Source organism: Formica exsecta, unplaced genomic scaffold (assembly GCF_003651465.1).
Source record: "Formica exsecta isolate Colony F162 unplaced genomic scaffold, ASM365146v1 scaffold30, whole genome shotgun sequence".
In the NCBI taxonomy this organism is placed as follows: Eukaryota; Metazoa; Arthropoda; class Insecta; order Hymenoptera; family Formicidae; genus Formica; species Formica exsecta.
The window spans coordinates 260,932-279,873 of record NW_021850257.1 but is presented as its reverse complement, the minus strand read 5'-3'; the positions used below and the strand labels follow the sequence as shown (position 1 = coordinate 279,873).

The 18,942-nt window shown below is 34.3% G+C and overlaps 1 long non-coding RNA gene across 1 annotated transcript in view; it reads left to right on the top strand.

The window, feature by feature from the left end:
• LOC115237611 overlaps positions 1–18,942 on the top strand; it is a 76,383-nt gene that overhangs the window by 6,787 nt on the left and 50,654 nt on the right. The window contains exon 2 of the long non-coding RNA XR_003884366.1: positions 8,649–8,800. This is a non-coding gene — a long non-coding RNA (uncharacterized LOC115237611). The remainder of the gene's footprint in view (positions 1–8,648; positions 8,801–18,942) is intronic.

Sequence of the window (18,942 nt, the reverse complement as noted above, 5' to 3'; positions counted from 1 at the left end):
ACGAGCCCCGCCTAAGGGAGATTTCTATAAAGTTCCATACAAAGGGGGACAGTAGAGTAGCCGACTGTTAATCCGCCAAAAAAATTCGTCGGCGTGTATATACTACATAACATATATGTACATATATGTGGAAAATTATTTGCGCGCGATTTCATCGTGGCGAGAGAGAGAGAGAGAGAGAGAGACTAGAGAGTGAGTCAGGAGTTAACTTTGTTGTTAGATTAAATAGATTAGCATTATTGTGACGCGCGTCATGGTAAGCACCGCGGAACAGGATACGTCGTTCCACGTGTACGCGCAAAACGCACGTGCCTGCATCTGGAATCACACAACGCGCAGTCGATGCGTACGAGGAAGTGCGACGTAATTGGCAAAACAAATTTTTCATATCGTGATACAAAATAATAACGATACATAGGGCAGATATGTATCTTTTGCCTACATCAATTGAGAATTTAATTGACAGAAATTGTAGAATAGAGAATTTCCATCGCATTGAAGTAAAAATATTTTAATTTTAACTCTAAATATATATATATATATAAATATAAATTATAATATAAAAGAATGACTGCATTGACATTGTTTCATATAAAGCGTATGTGTATATATCTTATTTCTTCCTCTTTATTTTATTAAAAGTTATAATAAAATAATAGAGAAATATAAATTTGATATATATATATACAATAGTTACTATTTGAGAAATTTGTAATAAAGTACGTGCAACTTACACGATTTAAATCTGATATTCCACTTTGTTATCCAAAGCTGTTCTTAAGGAATAGAACTCAGGGACTTTAATGTTCTCTATGCGTGTACAATAGTCTCATGTGAATTCGCGAATTGGTTTGATGATTCTCCCAGAGAATTTATCGTATTTCTACGTGATACAATGCACAGCGTTGCATTGTGTGTATTCACATGCCAATATATTGTTCGGGCAAAGCGTAAAATGCACGCAGGCAACTGTACGAGAAATGAAAGTGTAATGCCGGGACGGAATGCTTCCGAAGAATTAAAATCGACATTGATACAGGAGAATGCACAAGGCGCATACGTTATCAATGCAAAATGCAGCGTAGAATCTTAGAATAACTTAAACATCAAAAGTTACGTTAGCAGTAGTATAATATGAGCCATTTAATAATATAATCATTAAAATCATCCAATAAAAATAATTTAACAACTATAAATAAAATTCACTTTCAATAATTTAAAATAAGCATCATCCTACATTATGATTAAAATTCATTTTTCTTGCGCATCAAATAATGAGATTAAAAAGAATTCTAAAATATATACGTTTTTAAAAGAGAGATCTATAGTATTTTGTATATCAAATCTTAAACGTTGATAAAGATATATTAAAATGATTATACAATAATCTTTAAATGGAATAATACTAAAGCATCGTAAGACTATCAAAATGTATAGAATTTAGAATAGAATCTAAATAATAATTATTTTGAGAGAAAAAGAAGATTTTTATATACACAGCACAACATATACAAAAAATATTCTAATATTTACTTCATTTTTTCGATAGATTGCTGGCTTGCATTCCAAATCTGTCATTAATTTGTGGAAAGCAAGATGATTAGAAATAATGTCTAATTATTAATGCCTTAAGGTAGATTTTAGTCTTAACGATCGAAAGAAAATATTTTCTAAAATGTTTTCTTTAAATTCTATTTTAATAAATATCGATTTAATATTGATTCAAGTGTGCTGTCCGGATGCTGATAGAAGGCGAAAGGGGGCGAAAAAACCGAAAATAGATAACGAAACCGTGGAAGAATCAATCGCGTGGACTGCAAACAAACCGTCGTGTGTGTTGCGATCTCCTGACATAACTAACCGAGAATCGCGTAATATTGACGAAGGACGCGAAAAAGGCTGTCCGATCTTTTCCTTTTCTCTTTTGTCTATCTACCTTCGTCGTTGTTTCTTCTTAGTATGTCTTACTTCTCTCGTCGTTCTTTTCTTCTTTCCACTTTATGGACTACATAAGTAAGACTGTCGATGTTATCTACCTAGATAATCTTTCGGGTCCCTCTCGATGGACGCGCAAAATCGCAAACACGGAGACGAACTCCGAGACTTCGAACAAATCATGCCTCTCACCTTAATTGTATATTATACGTTTTCGTACTACACATACACACGGACACAATACCCAACACACATCTTTAACGCGGAAGACACATACACACGGCGTTGTATTTAGAATTCGTGCTTAGAATTCGGTTCTTAGATAACATTAAATTAATAAACGTAGACTATATTGCTCTTCAATTACCAAGTACCTAAAAAAAAAAGAGTCTTGTTGAGATACGACGATCCATATCAACGTGGCTCGTGTCGATGTGTATCAATAAGAGAAGTCGATGTTCATTTTCTCTCGATACATATTCGCATCCGCGCTCGCCGTGTTCGACGAAGCGTAATCGAGCATGGCAAGCGCGAGCAATCATTCGCGCCCTTGTATTATAATTCTTATAGTAATTTTATTATTATTATTATATCCGAAATGTATATATATATATATATAAAGCTAATATATTTTGTTAGAAGAAAAGCCGATAGAATGCTCGCGCGCGCGAGTATGTGCGAGAGAAACCGCCGGAGAACGATCGAGCGAATTATATGCGTGCATACACGCGCGCGAGTGAGCACGTATGTCAATATCTGTATGAGTACCTGTGTGAATATAACATATGTATGGCTGTATAATTCCGCGTGTACGAACGGGTCGATAGGAACGAGACAAACAACAGCACAACATATACAACAAAAATATTCTAATATTTACTTCATTTTTTCGATAGATTGCTGGCTTGCATTCCAAATCTGTCATTAATTTGTGGAAAGCAAGATGATTAGAAATAATGTCTAATTATTAATGCCTTAAGGTAGATTTTAGTCTTAACGATCGAAAGAAAATATTTTCTAAAATGTTTTCTTTAAATTCTATTTTAATAAATATCGATTTAATATTGATTCATAAAATATCAATTCATAAATATCAATTGATAATTAAAGAGTATATCCAATAGATCCTTTCCAAAATTTTTTGCGCTTGAGAAAATACTGATTTGTTTAAAAAGATTCCAATGTTGGTATTAAATATTTAATTTAAATGAAAATGTTAGAATATGTTTTTTAAATTTGTAACAATACCGAGACACACACATGCACACAGAGACGGATAACTGACTAACGCGATTGTAAAAAATGTGTAATATTACTTTGTAATATACTTGTTATAGATTGCATTAGAATTCGTAAGTAATATTTAAGAATTAATTTTTTTTTGTCTGGTAAAAAAGATTCTAAATGTATATTTATATATCTAGGCAAAATTCTAATCCACTAGATTTTTGTGATAAACTAATTATAAGAGATTTTGCTGTTTCAATACTACATATACATATTTCAACAAGAGATACTAACAGGACCGTTTAGCACTTTATTATCTTGTGATTTTCCTGTTATAATTAAGATAGAGTAGTAAATAATAAATAATAATATTTAAAATGTAAAGCATTATATCTTTAAAATTTCAAAGTATATATATGACATATCGCATCTTGTGCTATCGTACACTTATGAAAATTCCTTTTTATTAAACGTAACATTAAAAACAAATTAAACAATTCTTGTAATTCGTTTTTTTGACATTTGGCGGCATTCTCGCGGCAACGTCAGCGATTTAGCTTCGTGTGTTGTCGCATTAAATTTCTGACATAATATGCCAAGTTTTGACGCCGAAATGTCTGCGTACACGTGTCGTTGATGATTCTAGTTTTAGATACAAGCTGTGCTAACGTTCGTACACAGTACGTCCACTTTTCGAACGTTCTTTCGAACTGAATAGCAACTTCTAGAAATAAGCAGATTCACCGAGAAGAACAATCGTGCAAGCATTTCAATTTTGCTAACCACAATTGATCAATAAAATTCTTCCCAATAAAATTTATTAATCAGGAAATATTGAATATTGAATTTTTGAACGACGAATTATCCAAGATATTCATTTTTTATCTAATAGATAAAATTTCGATTTAACTTAAATTTTGTTTATCGAATAATACTCTATCGTCCTCTTAAATAATCACATCTATCTAATTTTATTGATTTAAATTTGCATATATATCTTATTTCAATCTTAATATCAAAGTTAATCTAATTATCAAGCTTTGCGTCGATTTTATTTTACTAAATCATTTATATTTCGCCTGTGAAACATATAAATTACATATTTTGATTTTAAATAATTAATTGATCGAATTCATATGTATGGCTGTATAATTCCGCGTGTACGAACGGGTCGATAGGAACGAGACAAACAAATCAAACGAATTGTTGTAATTGCATATTTTATTAGTGGCAAGAGAGAGAGAGAGAAAGAGAGAGAGAGAGAGAGGCCGAATCATACCTGATTGTTCTATTATAAGTTTACCGTCATATGAAACAGAACTTCATCTTCATTCATATGTAAATCCGATGCCTACGACACAGTGACAGCAGCAGCAGCCGGCATATACGTGCATTCATCACGATTGCATGTATCATATGTGGATCCGCGCGCGAGCGATTTAATTATGCGAAGGCGCGCGATTACGGCGTGTAGCGGGTGAATGTGGACGTATGGCACGGTGTGCCTTGATGTATGACTGACGTATGATATTAGGGTACGAGATTACCTGTCACAGATCACGGTCATCTTGTCTATGCACAAATATATTTTGATATGAAACGTACGCGCGATGCCTGGTCTCTGTTTCCTTCTTCGCCTCCGTATCATCTCACTCGCTCCGTCCATCTCTCCCTGCGTTTCGGTCGTTTAATCATTAATTTAATCTTTTGTGATGTGCTCTGAAGTTTCCGATGCATAAAACTATTTTTCTTCAGAGAGATAACGTTATTAAGTATATGTAATACTCTAGATTTTAAACAAAGTATATGTGAGAAATTTTTTTTACACTATTGTCAATGCGTCGTGTGCTATATTGCATGTCACGCATTAAAAAGATATATATGCGTACATCTATTTATCGCATCACGTAAATATAAACATCAATTTTTAATTATTCTTACTTGTACGTTACTTAGCATGCATGTTTTGGTTTTTAGACTTTTGCAGAATACGTCCAAGTATTCTGGTTTATTTTTTCAGGAACGTAAGGCTGATGTAATATACATATTTCGCTTTTACTTTAATAATTCTCTATAAATATATTTTTTAAATCATTGCCAATGTGTATTTTCATACTTTCTGAGATTCAGTAAAGAAAACAATATTAAAAAACTACGCAATATTCTCTCTCTCTTCAAAAAAGAAAAAGACTATCATAAACTAATTAAAAAAATATATAAAAAATTATTATTATAAAATGGAGAATTTATTTTGTTTGAAAAGATAAAATTCAAGCAAAAGAATCATAATATAGAATACAGAGAATCGAAGTTTAGCTCGTTATCGCATTGAGGCTTGATCTTAACGGCGTCACGTGCGCGGTCAAGGCGGGAACGAGCCCCGCCTAAGGGAGATTTCTATAAAGTTCCATACAAAGGGGGACAGTAGAGTAGCCGACTGTTAATCCGCCAAAAAAATTCGTCGGCGTGTATATACTACATAACATATATGTACATATATGTGGAAAATTATTTGCGCGCGATTTCATCGTGGCGAGAGAGAGAGAGAGAGAGAGAGACTAGAGAGTGAGTCAGGAGTTAACTTTGTTGTTAGATTAAATAGATTAGCATTATTGTGACGCGCGTCATGGTAAGCACCGCGGAACTTGTAATTCGTTTTTTTGACATTTGGCGGCATTCTCGCGGCAACGTCAGCGATTTAGCTTCGTGTGTTGTCGCATTAAATTTCTGACATAATATGCCAAGTTTTGACGCCGAAATGTCTGCGTACACGTGTCGTTGATGATTCTAGTTTTAGATACAAGCTGTGCTAACGTTCGTACACAGTACGTCCACTTTTCGAACGTTCTTTCGAACTGAATAGCAACTTCTAGAAATAAGCAGATTCACCGAGAAGAACAATCGTGCAAGCATTTCAATTTTGCTAACCACAATTGATCAATAAAATTCTTCCCAATAAAATTTATTAATCAGGAAATATTGAATATTGAATTTTTGAACGACGAATTATCCAAGATATTCATTTTTTATCTAATAGATAAAATTTCGATTTAACTTAAATTTTGTTTATCGAATAATACTCTATCGTCCTCTTAAATAATCACATCTATCTAATTTTATTGATTTAAATTTGCATATATATCTTATTTCAATCTTAATATCAAAGTTAATCTAATTATCAAGCTTTGCGTCGATTTTATTTTACTAAATCATTGCCTGTGAGCCTGTGAAACATATAAATTACATATTTTGATTTTAAATAATTAATTGATCGAATTGTGCGTAATGAAACACATTCGCACGTCTCTCTCTCTCTCTCTCTCTCGTTCTGATTTCTCGAATATTATATATAATTCTTTTATTTTTACCAAACTTTCTTTCCTAGACGAGATTAGGACTAGCTTGTGTGATACACAATATCTATCACTGGTATTTATCAGCGACTTATCAGTATCATTGGCTTCGTTTAATTCTTCATATTCACACATCTACGATTTATCCACATTCTCTGAATCAATCACTATAATATTTATTTACCATCGTTTTTGTTTCTTCTTAATTTTTCATAATTACTTTTAAAATATAATTGTCAACATAAATCATACTTCTATCTGCTCGCTTTTATTATCAGGATATTTTTGTTTCGATATACACATATTTATATGATAAATATAATTGTAATATAATATGATTAATTGAAATATGTCTGTATTAATCTCAATTGCATTTATCGATATATCTTATTCATATCCGTATAAAAACTCATCACGCAACGGAACGCGCATTAGCGGTAATTTAATACAGAAAGTTCTAGTCACATTGAATGCTACCTGCACTTCTATTATCAATTGGCTCTTTGTTCTAGCTTCAGCGATCGTGGCATTGCGCCAGTTCGAATTATGAGAGATACAGCAGTCTCTAATTCGTGTTAACATTATCATTTGCTTCTCTCTGTAGCCATTAAGTACCAGTATCTTTTCAGTTTATCTCTTACAGATATTATATTACGAAGGAAAAATAGTCTGCAAAATTCTGTTTATCCGCATATTGGGAATAAAGATATAAAATAACTGCAATTAAAACTTATGATATTTTTATTTTTTTCTTGACCACAAATTGTAAAATAATTTCCAAGATCTCATATAAATGTACTTAAGATGACTGCGGGCCGCTTAAAATTATTACAAAAAAAGCAAAGAGAGAATATATTTATATTTGCATGTGCTAATCGCTGTTTCATCAATATTGTCGAAAGATATTTCTAAAAAAAAGGTGGAAAAGCCTGATAAAGGCGCGCCATCAGCAACACGATACTTTGCTTTCCCGGCCGTGTGTTTATAGTTACCTGCGTTCCTACCCGTTCGCGACCGCCTGGTCTCTATTCTGGCTGCGATGGTATATGGGTTAGGGCCAACTTTGCCAAGACCGCCCCGCACCCACGCACGTTCGAGCCCGATTCTCTTTTCGCGCATATACGACGAACAAGCCTCATGCAAGCGAGCAAGCGAAACCGCTCGGCTCTCTCGCAGACTTGTATTCCGCGAGTTGCAATGCAATGTTACGTGAAACAAAGTTGCACTTGCTCGCGCATCTCTGGATCTAGTAAAACTTCGACATGATTGCTAATGCAACGGATGACATTGAGCCGACCGTTGGTTGGTGCTCTCGCGTCCCGAGCCAGATTTGCAAGATGTGCAGCGGAAGCGGTCTCCGAATTAGTCACATCGCGTCACCTCGCAGCATCTTAGTTAGCTTCCCGTCTACGTTTATGACAGCATCTTATTAATCTTAGCTATTATGGCCGGGAATGACGAATTTATTTATTATCAATTATTACAATGTCATACGCGTATAGAATAATTCATAACTTTAATATTAAAAGATTGTAAAATTGAAAAAATGAAAAAAAGGAAAAATTTTAACACTGAGGAAAATTGATCAAATTGCTATTGAAGGGAAATTGGTACTATAAATAGATCAAAGAAGTTGTAGATAGAAAAAATGTGAGAGGTCTCAGGTATCCTATATTAGGATCTTCAGTTTACGTAAAAATGACAAAGAACCAAGATCAGATGAATATCATGAAGTGTTAAACTTCGAAACGATCTATTTTGTTTCGCAAGATGTACATAATCGTAACTCGGGGTACAGTAAAAATGCTTATAGATCTTTCTAGCGCCTTCAATCTATTGTTACTGTGAATATATTCACAGATCAGAATCGAGTTACAGACAAAGCACCCCAACTTTTAAAATAAAATAACTTTCATTTTTAGAAGTTATTGTATGAATTATGAAAGTATCACGATAGAAATGAAAAAATAAATAATAATAAAGAGATAAAGAAAATAATATTGTAATGAGATGTTGACAATATATATCGAAAAGCACAAAAGAAAAAAAAAATTGAAACTGTTAGTCATTTTTTAGGCTTTAATTAGTTTTTTTAAAATTAAAGTTTGCATATATGTAAAATTTATTTTGCAGAATTTCATGAGCTGGATGGAAACGCATCTAATCTGGAGTTAAAAGGGGTCTGCCGTCGATCGGCATCGCGAGACTCAACGCCATGAGCACGATGTGGGTGTGACCTGGTTTGCGAGAGTTTCACTTTCCTGTAACATCGTTGCACGGAGGAGGTAAGGAGGATTCGACCCCAGAATTACGTCATGCATTGTTATGCCGGCCGTAACGGCTCGTAGTCGTACGTGCGGAACTCTGTGAGAATGAAAATTAACGAAAGAGACGAGAGAGAAAGAGAGATTCGGATCCCGCGCGAATCGATCGTCGTTGATGGACTCTGGCGATCTCTTGTACATTTTATTGTTGCCGTACATTCCGATCAGTGTCGTTCGAACAACGATCGTGCCCTGAAATATTCAGTCTTGGAAAATCTAAAGAATTCGACATCTGGATATATAAAAATAAATTTTCAATCAATCGAAAAAATGTCATCATAATTGAACTTTAATAATTCTTTGATATAGTAAATCCGGAATTTTTATTTTATAATCAAATTACAAAAAAAAAATTATTATNNTATATATACATTTATATGCTTGTTATAGCATATTTATTCAAGAACATAACATGAATTTTTTGTCGAGTTTCAGAAAAAAATTTTCTGTGCGGATGTTTTTCTACAATAATTTAATAATCTCATTAATGGCGTGCGAACGTGATAAGACATCGCGTCGAACTTAGAACGTATAACGCGTGTGCTGCGACGTGAGTGTCTGCGACTGTGCGTACACGTATAATCTTCATGATCTTTGAGTGTGCGAGTACATAAAAGAGCGCTCTAGCGTGCGACCTATATTCCACGCCTGCATCGCTATATTAGACGCGTACGACGCATCAGGGACGCGCCTGAAAGCACCTCTCTCTCTCTCTCTCTCTCTCTTTCTCTGTTTCACCTGCCAATCAAATTCAAATTCGAAAAGCAACAAATAAGTGTATTCATAGCTTATTTGTATATTTAAACAGAAATTAGAAAAAAAAACAATTAAGTAAAAATAAATATGGATGATAATCCATATATTATATAGTAATTGATATCAATATATTGATACGGTAATTGAATTATACGAATAATGAAATAAAAGAAGAGATTTAAGATAATTTATATAAATCTGTGTGCGAATCTGTAAATTCATATCTCTGACAACTGATGTTTATTATATTCTCCTGCAAAATTCGCTTTGATGATTTAAGACGGCGCGTTTGCATCGATTTTACAGAAATAAATAATCAAGCCAGGAGCAAAAAAAATCTTTCTATTTTCAAAATAAAAGTGCACACATTTGCATATTTGGTACTGCATAACATTCGAACGACGAGAGTGGCAAATTTGTCACAAATGTATATTTATAGTAAGTTATGTACACGCATAAATAATGATGTGTTTACTTCCCACGGGAGAGAAATGAAGATCGCATCGAATCGAACGTTTACGAATTCGGACGTGTGCAGCCGGTTTTCGTCCCACACGAACCGACACGCGTATGCGCACGCGTGACAGCACGCGTGCACGCACGATGTGCGTTTACGCGAGGAAGTCGGAGGATTTATTTTCGTCGCGGACGCGTCTCTTCCCCCCTTCCCCAAACGCATCACCCACTCGCTCTCGCCGAACCACCGCGCAGCCACTCTAAAGGCCACACACCGGTATCTTTATACGGTCGTTTACTCTCCGGGACAACGGTAAAACGGTAGGGACGCTGCCTAAAAGTCAATGAAAACCACTTCCGCGTCTTGGCATCTTATACGCCCCGCATGCGATGCGTCATCTGATCGTAGACGACACACATACCTCTGAATCGAACAATCGAAATAATAAAGAAGCCAATCTTTTAAGGATAAAATATCAAAAAAGTTATATTGATATGAATTATAAACGCATGAAAAATATGTAAATTTTTATACAAGTATTTATATAAACTATACTTTTCATTAGATTTTAATGATCCTAAAATTTTCCCATTACACAGTATATTTATTTTATCTATGTTGTAACGCATTTTTTTGATACATATATTTAATTTGTACGGGCGTTAGATCGATGCACCGAGAGTATGCGAAAAAGTAGTCCTTAATTAAACTTAATTAAGGAGATTATAATTATAGTTGGCTGCTACGGAACCGGGATAATCAGTATGGAAACATTCCAAAGATATGCATATTGCTCGCGGCATAAAAGGGTTAACGAGAGTGTTCTCATGAGTGGATTATGCCATTCGCTTAGTTAACGCCGCATAAATCTAGCAAATGACTGGTATGGCACTCTGTGAATTAATGAGGGTACGAGCATTCGTCGTGTCATCACTGTGAAACTTCGATTCGCATACATAGGGAAACGCGTAAAACAGAAAATTGAAAGGATTCAATGCAAAAGTGCGACAAAATTCACAATAAAAGCGCATTTCAGTTTTGATAAATCTATCTCAGTCTTGCTCTCAATCCTTTATATATGTATACGAAAGAGAGATGACTGTGTGTGTATTGCTAGAGTTTAAAAAAATAAACCATTTTAAAAGTATTAATCGAATAAATATTATATATATCTCTGATATGCATTGACTGCATTTTTAAGAAACATCATGCATATCGAGTAATCGGTTCGATTGGCGAGAGTGTTTTGCGAGCAGGACAGTGTGATATTAATAACCGGCCGAGAAAGAAACCCGACGATTCCATATGGTCAACCTAAATTCTATAAAAGCTGTGGGTGTAACTAACATAACCGAGATAAATTACATAGAAGCGGCGAAGAGATTAGGTCCGATTAGTATAATTGTGTGTGTGACTCTCGTGATACTCTAACTTTTAAAAAGATACATATGCCAGAAAAAAATTTAATTTATGGAAGCTTGGAAAATTTTTATCTCCGTCTTTTAATAAGCTTTGTAATTATATAGTTATTTATGTATATTAACATTATTTTGTAATATTTCACGAATATTACAAGCGGACGAATACGCAATTCAAACTCAATCTCAATCTCAATTGTCAATCGTATCTTATCGATCGCGTAAAAATGAATCTTGAATGCAGTTTCCTCTTGCAGAAAACTGTGAAATTGGAGATACTTAACTGGAATCATAATGACATTGTCCACGCTGGCATGAATAACGCGAATCGCTTTGTTCTACGATCGAGAAATTCGTGTTTGCATTCTCGATCTGATCGAGATATTCAAAAATACGCCCCGTAAACCATCACGATTCAATCGTCGACAACGCGCAGTCGATGTCCTCTCCCCGTCGAAAGACCGCGATCTCTCAGCTCCTCTCATTAAATCACAAATGAATGACATTAGCGGTGCTATAATATCGTGCCGCTATTACCGTGACGGGTATTACGTGTCACGAGGCGCGCGCGCTCGTATTCTCTCTCTCTCTCTCGTTCTCTATCTTCCTCACTCTATCTACCTTCCTCCCTTTCACTTCCTCTTTAGACTCGCCACTCTCTCTTTCCATCTCCCTCCTCCTTCTCCTCCTCTCTGGAAACTCTCTTACTGTTGCATGCAAGGAATCAGGTCACTGCGCTGCAAGAAAGCAAAAGCCGCGGCTACGCGAGAGAGCGCGGATTAGTATTATCGAATATACCTATATCCTCCGGAAAGGGACGATGACTAAGGCGCCGTTTCGACAGAACTTTCGCGCACGCACACGAGTCGCGAGCCGCGTTACACTCGGCATCTCATGCGTGAAAACTTTATCAGTCATCACGCCGTGCGTGAAATACGAGTTTGTAATTATCCATTTTTTTTTTCATTTCCCTTTCGTCGATCGATCGCTTCGGAAATGTATATAGGTCTTCGGAAAAAAAAAAAAAAACTAGATACTTTGTAGCAAAAAAGAAAAATTATTTTACTTCCCATTAATCCAACTTAATTTTTATGTCAGTTACCATTATTTTTGTCATAATGACTTAATTAAATTATATATGTTACTACGTTATTGTACACGCCAGTTATGAAATTTGCAATACTTTGCAAAAGAAGTTAATAATTTAATAAATTTTTAATCGCGAATATGATTAAACTGGAAGAGGAGAAGAGAGAGAGAGAGAGCGAGAGAGAGAGGTGACTGACTCACGCGATCAGCTGATGCGTTCTGTGTATAGGAAGCGAGAGAGCAAAGAGAAGGATCGTTCGCGCAGGTCATGGTTCAATTATTGTATGACGCGCTACTCACATACGGTGCCGCATCTGCATACACACGGTCATCCGAAATGCTAATGGCATTCTTTGCGAATCTTTCTCTCGCACTGTATATTCCGTGTTAATCTGCACGCGCTTTTCTCATATGCGTTTCGCAATACGCTGGAGCCTGCATCCATTTGTCATTCGCGAGCGTCTCAACGATTACAATGATATCTTGTAACATCGTTGCAATTAGCAACCGATTTGATTGCGGAATAATTCAAATATACAGGCTAATTTAAACGCGGGAAATACTTTCTTATTAAAAAGAATTAATTTCGTAGACAGTCGCGCAGGATTTACGGCGATACGTCGGTTTAACTAGAAAGTGAAAACAGATGTTTGTATATCATGTTAATTGAACACGCAAAGCTAGAATATCACTTTCATAATTAACCCTTACACTCTAACCGGCAACTACACTGCATAAATAGTCGAAAGATTTCCATCTTTCCGTATCTAAACAGTTAATTAAGGCATTAGCCATCTTGAGCCAGCATGGTAAACAAGTTTATATATACTTTTGATATATACTTCTGATTAATCTTAAAAATATTTATATAACATATAATATATAACTAATAAATTAGGAAACACATTTTAATATAAATAAAAACACGTAATGATTTTTAACAACAAATGTTAAACATTGAGCGAGTGTTTATTCGCACATCGATCATTCGGATCCTTTTGTTGATCGGAAAATACGACCCTTTGGCCTTTCATAAAGACTTTCACCGCTTGGCTACCTTATCTCCAAGTAACACGTCTTTAGTTATAAAACTAATCATTATCTCGCACGGATCTGACGAGACGCGAACGCATGCACGCGCACAAAACGCGATATAAATTACAGGTGACTGTGTCAAGAAGAAGAAGAAGAACCAACGTATTTTCGCTACGGGATACTGTGAAATCATGAGATGGGGTCAGTAAAAGTAGGGCCGCTAAGACGGGTCGCGGTTCAATGTCGTTTAGTTATGCGCATCGTAAATGCATAATTTGCGACGATACCGAAGTGTGCGTAACACACTTGGCTAGGATAGAAAAAGAGGCACAGAGATTACACTTTATTATACACTTAACTATCTTGTTTAACGAATCGTAACAAAATAACCGTTTGTTTTGAAAGAGATGTACGTCGAATTTGCGGCAATTTTAAAAATAAATCGTTGACATAAATTATGTACACTAGAACATAGAAAAATTTCATAAGATTATAAAAATTGGAAATATTTTTTTACATTACTCGCAATAATTTGTATTTTTAATTGCCATATATATACCAAGAGAAAGCAGAATCTTAAATTTTAATTCCGTGGAAATTAAAATTCGAATGTTATAAAACGCAAAACACCGTGAAATATTAAGCGCTGAAAGAGCGCAATCAATTTAATTAACCAGAAGAATGTCTGTAGCAATATCGCTCGGCGATAAAAATTAATCGATTTATCGCATAATTATTATAAATGCGATTAATTGATTCAATAGATAATTCCGAAATATCAAAGAATTGCTGGAACATGTGTGATGTAAAATAAGGTTTCAATGCCCAATATAAATGATGATGCTGGTGTGATGCCGGACATGTGTGTGAATATATGCGGCTCAATCACCGTCGCGCGAACGCTTTAATTAGATAATTAAAGCAATTGTACCGCGACGGTCTGCCGCGTTCCTACTTTCGCAAAGTCACGACTCGCGTAATCGACTCGCTATCACTGCTGACGTTGTTTTAATTAAACGATATACAGCACATTTCGGGATGTTCGAGCTTCTCATCCTTTCACCTTTTTTTGCTCGTATTATTACGAGATTTTACATTACATTTTGAGAAATGTGAAGTTCGTCACGCGTATCACGAAGACGAATGTTATATCTTTTCTTTTGAAACATTTTAGACAAACGAGAAAATATTTGTGAATACATAAATCACATTATAATATATAAATAATTTTAAAGTATACGAACAAACATTCTATATTGTGTATACGTAATATCTCTTTTCTTTCGATTTCTCTCTAGATATTTCTCTCGCTAAATAAAAGTTTACAGATAAAAAAGGAATTTTTAAAAATTGATTCTGATTTATACGTTCCCATGTGCATTGGTAGTAGCACTTTACAATGACAAAGAATAAGTTGCATTTACTGCGCTGCATCAGTTTATGAAAATAAACATTGAAGCGCAATGATAACATACGCTTTTCGCGAAATCAATTTTTATAAGTGAAAAAAACCCCTTTTTTTAACCATTATGTATGTATCATTATCAAATTTTGGACGTGATAACATACAAGCTGCAAGTTTCTTCTGTTTATATATTTACAAATCACCTTTCACGAAAAATTTTAATGAAAGATCAAAAAATTACCAGATATTCTACTTTTATAATTTAAATTCGACTATAAAACAGAAGCTTAATTGTCGAGTCGACAGTTTTCTATTCAAGAGTGACATTAAAATGTCTTTCATTGTTCGTCGAACTGTCGATCACACATCGGATGACGAGGTTATCATCTTTCCTTGTATTGTTCTAAAAGAAATACAAAATCTCATTATAAAACTTTTTATCTAGCATTTTATCGTTGAAAAAATTAATTAATCCAAGTATCAGTGTATATATATATATCTTTGAAATAAATTGTTTATATAAAATATAATAAAAATTACAAAACAAATTTAAATAAATAAATAAATATATAAAATAAAAATATATATTAATATTAATATTTGAGAAAACATTTGCATTTCAAAACGTTGAGAGATGTGAAGAAACATGAATAAAATAAATAAATGCATAGCACATGTTAACGACTCTAACTTAAAAAAACAGTTACATAAAAGTAAGCATATATTTTCTCATTATAATTTTACCGACTGTATTCTACGAACGAATGTAAAATATATTTTAATAGAATCGCTAATTAGTGTCTCGAGAACGGTATAAAGTCATTCCTTCCTGAATTCCACGTGCGAGGACGATAGAGTCTCATCCTTGGGTCTATCTAGATCTTTCATGAGCGTTAACGTCAAGTCACAGCGATGGCACGAAGCCGGCTGCTTTGTTCCCGTACATCGTTTCATGAGCTTGTAGAATGCTCGTGCCACTTTTTTTCCTTAGCCCTGCTACTCGTCAGCAAATAACAGTCGTTCCATTTTCTCTTTCTTACACGATTAGCTTATATCTGACAGTCCATATGTCGAAGATGCTAACTTGCTTTGTTCCTCTACTTATGTGATTTTAATTTATTGAAATTATATAGATAAGTAGAAATTATATAGATAAATAGAAATAATGTAGATAAAAAAAAAATATATATCTATAGATTTTTAAAAATTTAGGAATTTTTTTAGGATTTTTATTCTATTTTTCATATGAAAATAGAATTGTATATAATTTATACAAAAAGTTATATGTACAAATTAATATATAAATATACATATGAAAACGACTTGTCTTTGTCGTTAATATTTGTTGACACATAAGTCCTGCTGATATCAGTCGTAATTAAAATATCGCAGGAATACTACCAGAGATAGTATGATAACAATTTTACGCAACCGCGGATCAAAAATATCTGTTCTCGCGATTAATAATTAATGTCCCCTCACAATTTGACGTTAATATTTCAAATTCAATACACTGCGCTCAACCTTTCTTCTTTTCAATTCTTATCGATGCAAGAGTAAAAACCCGTCCTATATCCACTGCGATTTTATAACATTTATAACACATACTTCGTAATATTTTATAAAGTATTAGTCCTAAAATTCGAGAAATACCTTCTAAACACTGTGACTGCTACCTGAAAATTCAAGTCCACGATACGTTTTTATGATTCGAATATTCAGATCTAAAATCTCTGTAGGAATACATAAAGTTGAAATAAAAAATACTACACAATATTCGGCTTCTAATAAAATTGGCATCGATTATATGAGAATAAATGTAATAATATTCTCAATGAGAATTTTTGCTTATTCAAATATAAGCACGCTAAAAGACAGACTCGCAAACGTTCAAAATATTAACAGTTGAAATTGATGTAAAATAAAAAAACATAAGATTTATTTAAAGCCGTATTAGATCGCGGTGGCTTAATCTTCACATTCGCCCCAGAGTCTCTAAGTGCCAATAAGCGATTCGCAGTAAATAATTATAGATTCGCGCACATTGTGTCGCGCGGAAGTAGAAAAGGAAAGAAGCCGAAGTAGTCGGTCTATCATTATCCGTTGCCGAGATTCGCGGGTTGCATAGCGGTGACGTTAATCGCGCGCTTGCTCGCGCGATCGCGAGCTCCACGCGCAATTATTTATAATCAAACGGATAGGTCAGGTTACGATAGTAGCGATACGCGGCGAATCTGCAATTGACTCGCGATGACGATGGCGCGATCATAATAATTATTGCATAATGAACATCGGAGGAGTCCTATCCACTGGCAAACGCGGTAGCCGGCCACTTTCCTTTTTCAGTGGCCTGGATCATCCTGTCTTCCTCTCTCGGAGCCGTACAAACGGCATGGCTTTGTTACCTTTTACTCTCAGTTTCACCGATTTGTATACTCAACAACGTAGGAACTTTGCGATTGTATCTATGCTACTTAACTGCGTGTTGTTACTTGAATAAAATAAGAGGTTAAAATTAATGCTATTCTTATATTAACATGTATGTATTCTGGAGACTAAAACACTAAATATTAATAATTTATATCTTCAAAACTATATCTCTCTTTCATATATTTTACAATAATAAAAAATTGTGTTTTTATGTATCTTGAATATAATTTACATAATGATAATTTTAACTTCTTTTGTCTAGTTGTTAATTGTTTGTCAATATAATGTCGAAAAATACAAAATTTGTGCGTATTAATTATTATCCATCATCTATTTTTGTGATTTTTAATTACAAAGTTACAAAAAAAATTAGAACATCTCAGAGCTATGGCTTGGAATCTTCCTTATAAATTTTCCGACGAAAACGAATTTCGATTTGGATTAAAAAAAAAAAAAAAATACACTCGCATTTCGGTTACACGTGGTACGGGTTTTATGCATGCGTTGGGACCAGTACTAAGGGATCAAGGTTCAAGTGATGTCGTATATCTAGTTCGCGCTGTTCATCCACGTGTATGGCATAGGTATCCCGCACGTGTGTATCTAGGTATGTATGCGCTACGCACACGCATACGCACGCCTTCTACGCCGGCGAAGTCTCAGGAGAATGCTAATGCATGCCTCGTAGCAGACGCTTGTAGCAACAGCGACTCTCCAATGAGAGCTTCCGGTCGCGCGTAGGTTCAATGAAAAATCATAGCGACGAACAACGAGAAGTTTTCTCTCGCGGAAAATATTTTGTCATCAGTAATCATCTAAGATGATTATATATTTTTAAGATTTGAACCTTTAGCGAGATCGATTCGCAAACGATAAAATCTTTTCTTTCTTTGTTGTGCAGGAAGTTTTATCATTATTGTAAATTTATAGATATACATATATTAACGTTTGCGAAAAAAAAAACTATGATATTAACTTATTAGATATTCATTCATGAGTTGTTTCTCTAAATAATGCCAAATATACACATTTATATATGCAAATAGCTAAATTGGAAATGATCGAGGTTATACAGGGAGTGTCACACAAAATCGTGTCTGTATTACATCATGCTAAATATTACTGCGTATCGCTTCGGCAGGAAAGGAAAAGGCACGACGTTACACAATGTAATCATCAAGCTTAAAGAAAGAGCCACCGACACATGTGCCAATAATAATATCAGGTGTTCTGTCGCTTTTATCACGCATGAACAGTAATAGGTACGTGTAACTATATATAGTGTTTTGTAAATCGGGCAAAAGAGATGTGAAGTTACAGCACATTGCACCGGCGAGCATCTACCTTAGGGAAACTCGTTCTTCTCGCTTATTTATAAGATTAAAGTTATCTGTTTGACCCAGATACTAAATTCTGATCAATTCATTTAATAAATAAAAATTATGAACATTTCATAATTTTAATATAAAATTATTATTTAAATAAATTTGAGAGAATAGTTACGAAAAAAGAA